Genomic DNA, 9,219 nt, shown 5'->3' with positions numbered 1-9,219 from the left:
TCATCAACTAAGTCATCATCTTCTGATCAAGATACATATAGATAAATATTTGGGCTTGACATGATTTTATGCCATAGCTCATTTGGATGTTGTATGATCGAAGGATGAATTGTACAGTAACTTACCATTGAAGGATATTTTTGATATTTTTACTAAATTTTATGTCTTTCGGATAGTCATGATATGTTGCTAGACATCAATCTTGACTTATGGACTCACAAAAATTAAAAGAGTTTAATTCAAAAATTAATTAGAAAGAGTTTTGATTAATTAATATATTTGGTTGATCTAATCTAATCGGATTGTTTAGATCATGAGCCTGAGTCTACTGCTGGTTAGATATGAAATCTAATGGATTACACACTTTGAGATTTAATCATAGTATGATCTAATTGGATTTATTGTAAATTCTACGAATTTAATTAACTTGCTAGCACATGAATTAACCCAAGTTCTCGATTAGATTTAGTTTAAAGTATTTAAGCTAACCCTAATCTTGATGCCTTGACCTAATTAGGTTAGGTTTGAACCTATGAACATTTAGGTGGCTGAACCTTATCACATGAAAGAGTTCCATGTGAAACCAACTCTCCACACCATTAATATATGCTAAATAAATGAAATGCCCCATGATAAATGGTGCTTAGAAGGAAGAGTCCTTCTGGCTACTTCTCTGAACTCCCTGCCATTTATTTCCATGCCATTTTTAATAGGATGCACCATCAGATGGTGCCTTGGATTTTGGATGTAGAAAGGAGAGTCCTACTCTTAAAATTTCTCCACGCCCCTTTGGTTTCATGCATTGGATTTATTTCAACGCATAAGAAAACTTAAACGCCAAGAGTTGGTTAAGCGCCCCTTATTACCTTATAAAAAGGGAGTGCTACAATGGGATATGGTGTGCAAAAGAGAAGTTTTTTAGGCATGAGATTGAGAGAGAAAAGAAGAAAAAAAATCTGAAAAAAAGATAAGAAAAAAATAGGAAGAGAAAAATAGAAAGAAATAATAAGAGAGAAAATAAAAGGCAAGAGTGAAAAGAAAAGGCAAGAGTTGCTTATCTTAAGATTTTAATTATCCAAGAGTTGGATATCTAAATCAAATTAAGGTGTCTAAATCTTTTGAGAAAAGATTTTTGGTGTGGTTCTAGTAAAAGATTCGAAGGCTATCAGACTGTGGTGCAATCCAATTTTGAAAAAAAATCAGCAGTGAACTTATGAAGAAGGCTGCAGCACTACATCAAATGAAAAGGATCTGATCAATCTGTGTAGATCATCATTGAAGGTTAAATCAGATTTAGATGAGTTATCCTGAACTTATGTCTTGTCAGGACTCACGATAGAAGAATTGAATCACACGGTAACTACACATAGAGGTTCATCATTCAGTTCTGCCTAGGTTACCACCGCATAGTACTAGTTGTCACTGGTAGATCATGAGACTAATTAAGAATTATTTTAATGATCAATAATTTTTAATTGACTAATTGAAAAGATTTTCAATCCATTGAAAAGAGTTTCAATGATATTGATGATGGAGATCATAATATTTTTCATTACTAGATAGAACTAAATCTATGGGATCATACAAACAAGAATTTTGGTCTAGGATTGCACAATTGGGCTAGTGTAGTCTAATCGGATTAGGACTAATTAAAGTTCTAGCTTTGGATTTAAAAAAATTATGCTAGCATATGGTTAAACCTATTTTCTCTACTTGATTTGGGTCTCCTATTGGTTAGGGCTCAACCAAGTCGAAGCAAGTACTAATTGGGCACCAAGAGTTGGTGCACCCAAGTATTATTAACCACCTAATCAGATTAGGTTGGAGTTGGCACCCCACATGGTTTCTTCACCATGATGAGAGGGTGCACACCCACATGGATGAGATCCATGTGTGTGTCACCCACTTGGAGATAAGGGAGGGAGAGAGAAGGGATAAACCCCATCCTTTTGTTGATAAGGATAAGAATGAGGAGGTTACATTTGATTCAAATATGGATTTGAATTCAGATTGAAACTTGAAGTGTTTGAATTTGAATCATGGGAGAATTGGTTTGGGCGACAACCACCTTATCCAAGTCCATGCCAATCTAATTTTTCTCTTGCTTTTGTGTGACAAAATGAAGGGAGAAAGTAGATGGGATGGTGCCTTAGTAGAGTCCTTCTGCTTTAAGGCATTTGATCCGATCAAATGTCTATGAAAGGGCCCCTGTAAATGGTTTGACATGATTTATAATCAAAAGAAAAATCTCAGACCCCTCCTCTCATATCCATGCCTCCTCTCCTTATTCTCTCTGATCTCTTCTCCTCTCCCATGTCCAAAGGTGTTGGGCGGCCCATCTGATGGTGTCGAGTTCCATCCGATTTACGCAAAGGAACGAGAAGACTGCGATCAAGCATTGATCGAAATTCCATCAGAGATCAGATCAAAGGCTGATTCAAGAGTTTGCAAATCGTTCTAGGAGTAGGTGGATTAAAGATAGAGAAAGCATCCTAGTCCGAGTCTGAGTGGATACCTATAGAGGTGGATATGTGTGTGGCTCAACAGCAAACTTCACAACTCCACGATCATCGGACTGTGGAGTTTATCTACCCACACAAGGTGATGTGATCATCTTATAATCTAATTTAAATTATTTAAATCTTTATTTTCTCTGAATCTAGATGCATGATCGATCTGGCCACGATCGAGATTGGATCTTAATCGGATCATATATTGGATAAAAAATTTTTGAATTCTGCTGCACCCTAACCTGATCGATTGGGTGTGTGATCATTCTTTCAACTGGTATTAGAGTCAGGTTCTAAAGATCATGCATCTAAGATTAAGATCAGATCTAAATCAAATTAGATCTGAGTTGTGTTTAGATCTAAATTAAAAATCAATTAGATCTAATTTAGTACTTGAATCTAAAATTAGATTAGATCTAGATTTTAGCTTTCGATATGATCAGCATGTCTGAAATTAGATATGTATTTTATGCTCTTATTAGATCTAATTTTTATATTTAATCTGAAAGTTATAATTAGATCTGAGACTTAAGATTAGTAGAATAAAATCAGTAACCTAATTAAGTGCATAAAATTTAACATAATTGTTATATTGCATGAGATACATAAATCAGAATATTATGATTACAATCTGATTTTATGTGAAGCATGAGATGTTTAAATTTGGTATATATGTGATATGTAGATCTAGTTTAATTTTTGAGTAGCCTAGTACTCCTTAAAATCTATGGTAAAGACTGTCCTACTATAGAGAACTATGGTGGAAGAGGTGCCTGCATGAATTGAGAGGAAGAATCGTGAAAAAAAGAAACTTAATTTTTTACAAAATCTTAGATCCAAAATCTTAGGATCTTTTATATATATGTTGCATATTTAAGTTATTTAGATCTGAAAAATTATTTTCATATCTAAACTAGAGCTTTTAATAATGCACATATGATCAAAAAATTTGTATGAGATACAATTAATATAGTTTAGATCTGAAATTATTTGATATCTAAGCTAACCTATGTTCATAATATACTTAATTAAGAATTAAGATATGAAACTAAGAGATCTAAAATTAAGAATTTAAGATCTAATTTCATTGCATAAGATATGGAGTTATGGGTATGGATAGCTCAATTAGGTTTAGTTTTGGATGGTTGATCAAATCAAATCAAAAATTGATTAGGATTAGGTAAAGTATGCTCATGACCAATCTAATTATTGTAGATTGGTCAGATCGATCAACAATTGTATGTTGTCGATCAACTCAAAGACCTAATTTGGTTCAGTGGTTCGAGTCCGAGTCTAGGCTGACTTATTCAATTTTAATTGATCAATTGATGTTTAAGATAAGTCTCGATCATGATTTTTAATTGGAATCATACTTATCTGGTCATGAATAAATGGTATCTAAGGTAAGCATCTGCAATCCTCCCAACAATCACACTTATCTGGCCAACTTCATCGATTAAGTTTTGAATTAGGTTGCTTAATGATTTGAGCTAGCCTATGCTCCTAGGTTAGTCATAACCATGCTGACTAAATTAAGGGTAAGACCTAAATCCAAATTTTCTTATTAAATATTAAGTCTAGTGGTCTTCCACCGTTATAGTTGTGTGGGCTCTTTTTAGGATTGACTGTTCTCAGCTGGTCATAGTGGTTCAGTTACACAGAAAAGATGCAACTACGCTATTGGCATGAGATGCTATAGGGTGGAGATGGTGAGGGTCCCAATAATAGCTCTATGTCACGTAAACGGTGGGTTTGACTTAACTAATGAGTGAGCCAATATTCGAGCATGATGAGGTTTCATGAATTAGAGATCAAGATTGGCTGCAATATATTTAGAGAAATATTGGACAAGAGTTGTCCACTCATTAGCTAACCCATCACTAATAACTGTTAGATGAGGTGGTGAGTCAATCGGTGAGACTACAGCATCTACTAAAAATTCTTAATCATGAAGATTTTTATTTCTCTATCAGGAGTATGTCAGGGATCCAAAAAAATAATGAAAGCACAAATTTATTTTAAAATAAAATTTTAAAATAAATTGATTAAGCAATAATAAAATCTAACTAGAAATTTTATCTTTGTAGAAAATATCTACTTCAAATCTCCTTGCCTAAATCTTAGAGATAAATAGATTGATCAGACCAAATTTTAAGGATTGACTCCAAAACTTAAAGATTGTCTTGAGTTCTGAAAAAATTACCAATGTACTTGACTAGGACCGTATCCCTCTTCCAATCCATCTGACTACTGATCAGAGAGCATCTCATGAGAAGTGATTTGATGATGATTACAAAGTTAGGTGCTATGTATTGGCCTCAATGTCTAATGAATTGCAATGCCAACATGAAGACATGAAGACTGCTAAAAAAATTTTGACTCACTTGTAAGAGTTATATAGTGAGCAGAGTCATGCAGCCCACTACAAAGTATCCAAGTGATTTTTCAAAGCAAAAATGCATGATGGGCAGTCAATCCATGATCACTATTTGATAATGATCAAGGATCTTGAAGAGTTTGAGAAGCTCGAAATATTGATGGACAAGGAGTTGCAGATTGATCTCATTCTGTAGTCTCTTACGGATTCGTATGGACAGTTTACAGTAAGCTTTCATATGAATAAGATCCAATGTACTATTGCTGAGTTGATGAATATGCTGGTTACAATTGAGGAAATTTTGAAAAGTTTAAAGGACTCTTTACTTACTGTGGAACAGACTTCTTCCAAAAGAAAGTCTACTGGGAAGAAAAAAAATCCATGAAGAAACAAAAGATAGAGAGCAAAAAGAAGAAAAAGAAGGTGGTTCCAAAGAAGAAAGCCATAAAGAAAGAAAAATATTTTCATTGTAACACTGACGGCTACTGAAAAAGGAATTACCTAGCTTATCTGGCGAGTCTGAAGAATAAGAGGAAAGGTAGATCTTTTGAAGGTATGCTCATTATAGAAACTAACCTAATAGTTTCTTCTACATCCAGTTGGATGATTGACTCTAGATCTAGTGCTCACCTATGTACTTTTTTATAGGATCCTGAGGATAGTAGAAGGCTGAGAGAAGGAAAAATGATCCTATGCATCGAGAATGGAGTAAAGGTTGCTACTATGGCTGTGGAGATATACCCTCTTCGACTGTTGTCAGACACTATTTTAATTTTGAGAGACTATTATTTTATACTTGCTGCGAGCAAGAATCTTATTTCCGTCTCTTGCTTAACGCAAGATGATTATGTAATAAGTTTCTATAAGGATCACTATAATATTTTTCTTGAAAATAATAAAATTGAAGTGGTTTCTTTATTAATGATCTCTTTTAGTTACATGTTAATGTTTCTGTGAATTATATTGAGCAAAATATGAATGTCGTAGGATCTAAATGATCTAGAGATAATGTTAACGAAAAGTACTTATGGCACCTAAGGCTAGGTCACATTGGAGAAGCAGGATTAATAGATTGGAGAACATCAGACTGTTGGATCCTTTGACTTGCTAGTCATATCTAATCTGTGAATCATGCCTTCAGAAAAAAATGCTCAAGCTATCCTTTGTAGGATACAAGAAAAGAACCATAGAGATAATTGCTCTAATGCATTTAGATGTGTGGGCCCATTCAATGTACCGGCCAGAGGAGATTATCTCTACTTCATATCCTTTATCGAAGACTTTTCATGGTATGGGTATGTCTACCTTATGCGATACAAGTCTGAGGCCTTTGAAAAGTTCAAAGAATTCAAAAATAAAATGGAGAAGCAAACTAAAAAATTTTTTAAGATTCTTCAATCAGATCGAGGAGATGAATACCTTAGTAAGAAATTTCTAAGTTACCTCAAGAAGCATGACATAGTTTCACAGTGGACTCTACCTAAAACACCTCAACTCAATGGATTTTCAGAATGGAGAAATTAGATCCTATTAGATATGGTTTGATCCATGATGAGCTTCATCGATCTTTTTATTTTTCTTTAGTGACATAGTCTACTGATTGCTATTTATGTACTGAATAGATTTCTTCTAAAATCATTCTTACCACACCATATGAGATGTGGCATAATAAGAAATTGAGGTCGAGTCACCTCAAGATTTGGGGTTATCCAGTCTATATCAAAAAATAACAGATGGACAAGTTAGATACAAGGTCCCTTAAGGTTCATTTTACTGGATATACTAAGGAGTCTTTAGGATATTATTTCTATCTTCTAAAAGATCATAATGTGATTATGAGTCAACATGCAGTCTTTTTTGAAAAATAATTTATTCAAGATGGAGGCATCGGAAGATAGATTGGGCTCAAGGAGAAAGTTTTTGAAGAGTAATGAGTCTTGGAACCTATGGAACCAATTTAGTTAGAGCCAATCTACGCATCTCCTCCTCCACCTCATAAGTCTAGTAGGATTTTCTTTCCTCCTAAGAGGTACTTTGGTATTTTCTCGGAGAAAGTAAAAGAAATATTTCTCACAAAAAATGAGATATATAGAGATGATCTCAAAACCTATAGCGAGGTGATATCAGATATTGACTCCGAAAAATGGCTAAAGGCAATGAAGTCAGAAATTAACTCGATGCACTTAAACCAAATTTGAACCTTCATGGATTTATTCGAAGGTATTGTACTTATTGGGTGTAAATAGATCTACAAGAAAAGGTTGGTACAGATGAAAAGATAGAGACCTTTAAAGCTAGGCTCATAGCAAAAGGTTATAGTCAATGCGAAAGCATTGACTATCATGATACCTTATTGCCTGTGGCTATGCTTAAGTCCATCCGCACATTCCTTGCCGTTGTAGAACATTTTGACTATGAAATATGATAAATGGATGTGAAAATGACATTCATAAATGGATATCCTGAGGAAGATATCTATATGAAATATTCACTTGATTTTACTTCCAATGATAGTGATCACAAGGTTTGCAAACTGTAAAGATCTATTTATGGACTCTAACAAGCATCTCGAAGTTGGAATGTACATTTCAATGATGTAATCAAATCATTTGATTTCATCAAAAATGAAGAGAAACTATGTATTTTCAAAAGGATCAATAAGAGCGCTATCACATTCTCGTATTGTATATGGATGACATACTCTTAATTGAAAATAATATTTTTATATTAACCTCAATAAAAGTATGGTTGTCTAAAAAATTTTTTATGAAAGATCTAAGAGAGGCATCCTTTATTTTGGGGATAAAGTCTATAGAGATAGATTTAGAAGGATGCTAGAATTGTCATAGAAGATGTACATTGAGAAGATGCTGAAGAGGTTCAACATGAAAACTTCAAGAGAAGACTTGTACCCTTCAGATATGGTATCCATATCTCTAAGAAAATGTGACCCAACACACTAAAAGAGATAGAGTGCATGAGCAAGATCCCTTATGCTTTGGCTATAGGAAGTCTCATGTACGCCATACTTTGTGCATGACCTGATATTGCCCATGCCATAGTGTCATAAGCAGATATCAGTCTAATCCAGGAGAAGAACACTAGACTTCTGTAAAATGTATCCTTAAGTACTTGAGAAGGACTAAGGATATGTCTTTGATCTTTGATAATGGAGAATTGAGGGTATAAAATTATATTAATTCAGATTTATGTTTGCGTTGATGATCGAAAGTTGACATCAGGTAGTATTTTCTTGTACAATAGTGGTGCTGTAAGCTGAAAGAGTTCCAACTAGTCTCTTATTGCAGACTCCACTATGGAAGCAGAATATATCACTACATCAGAAGCTGCTAAGGAGGTATTCTGTTCAAAAGTTTATTATGGAGCTAGGTGTGATGCCATCAGATGCCATCCCATTGTTCTACGATAACAACGACGTCATAGTCCTTGCTAAGGAGCCGAGGTCTCATCAAAAATTCAAGCACATCGAGCAGTGGTTCCACCTCATCCGTGATTATCTCGAGAAAGGATATATCAATGTGAAGAGAGTCGATACTATGGATAATATGGTTGACCTACTTATGAAGCAATGAGCCAGCAAAAGACTGAAATCCACTTTAAGAAGATGGGACTTAGATTTGTAGTCAATTGGCTTTAGATTAAGTGGAGTTTGTTAGATGTATGACCTAAAGCCAGATTGGCCGATGCTTGCAAAATTTTTTTAGGACATATTTTGCATGATTGACTTTTATATTAATAAAATTTAGATTTTTATCCATTTACATTTATGTTTATTGTATCTGTGTATCATCCATTGAGTTAATAGGTATGATAATACATACTCTCAAGAGTTGAGATTTGAGATATGTGTTATCATTAGTTAACTCATGAATTGCTTTCGATTGTAGGATCGTCATAAGGATGATGATTGATCCAAAAAAATTAGTGCATGATCGCTTCTTTCGAATAGATGAGTCTTGAATCATATGATGTGGAGACATTGGAGCGAAAGAGCAAGTGCTTGTTAGGAACAAGGATACTGAGCATGACTAACCTCGAGTAATCACTAGGATATCTACCTTCTCGTCAGTGATATATTCGATGTTGCAGTAATGTCTTTAGTTCTCTGACCTGAGATGCATCGATTGTTCACCTTGACGGTGCTGTAGTTTGACTATACCATAACTCAATCTCCTAGTCAGATAGAGTATTGAGATGTATGTTGCTGTAGTATGTTTATTGTAAGAATTGGATTGCATCAAGATGAGATCTATCGATCTCGATAGAAGAAGAGTGTCCTATGTAGATCATGGGATTGAGTCCTAAAACTAT

This window comes from Elaeis guineensis, chromosome 2 (genome assembly GCF_000442705.2).
Source record: "Elaeis guineensis isolate ETL-2024a chromosome 2, EG11, whole genome shotgun sequence".
In the NCBI taxonomy this organism is placed as follows: domain Eukaryota; kingdom Viridiplantae; phylum Streptophyta; class Magnoliopsida; order Arecales; family Arecaceae; genus Elaeis; species Elaeis guineensis.
This window is presented reverse-complemented; position numbering follows the sequence as displayed.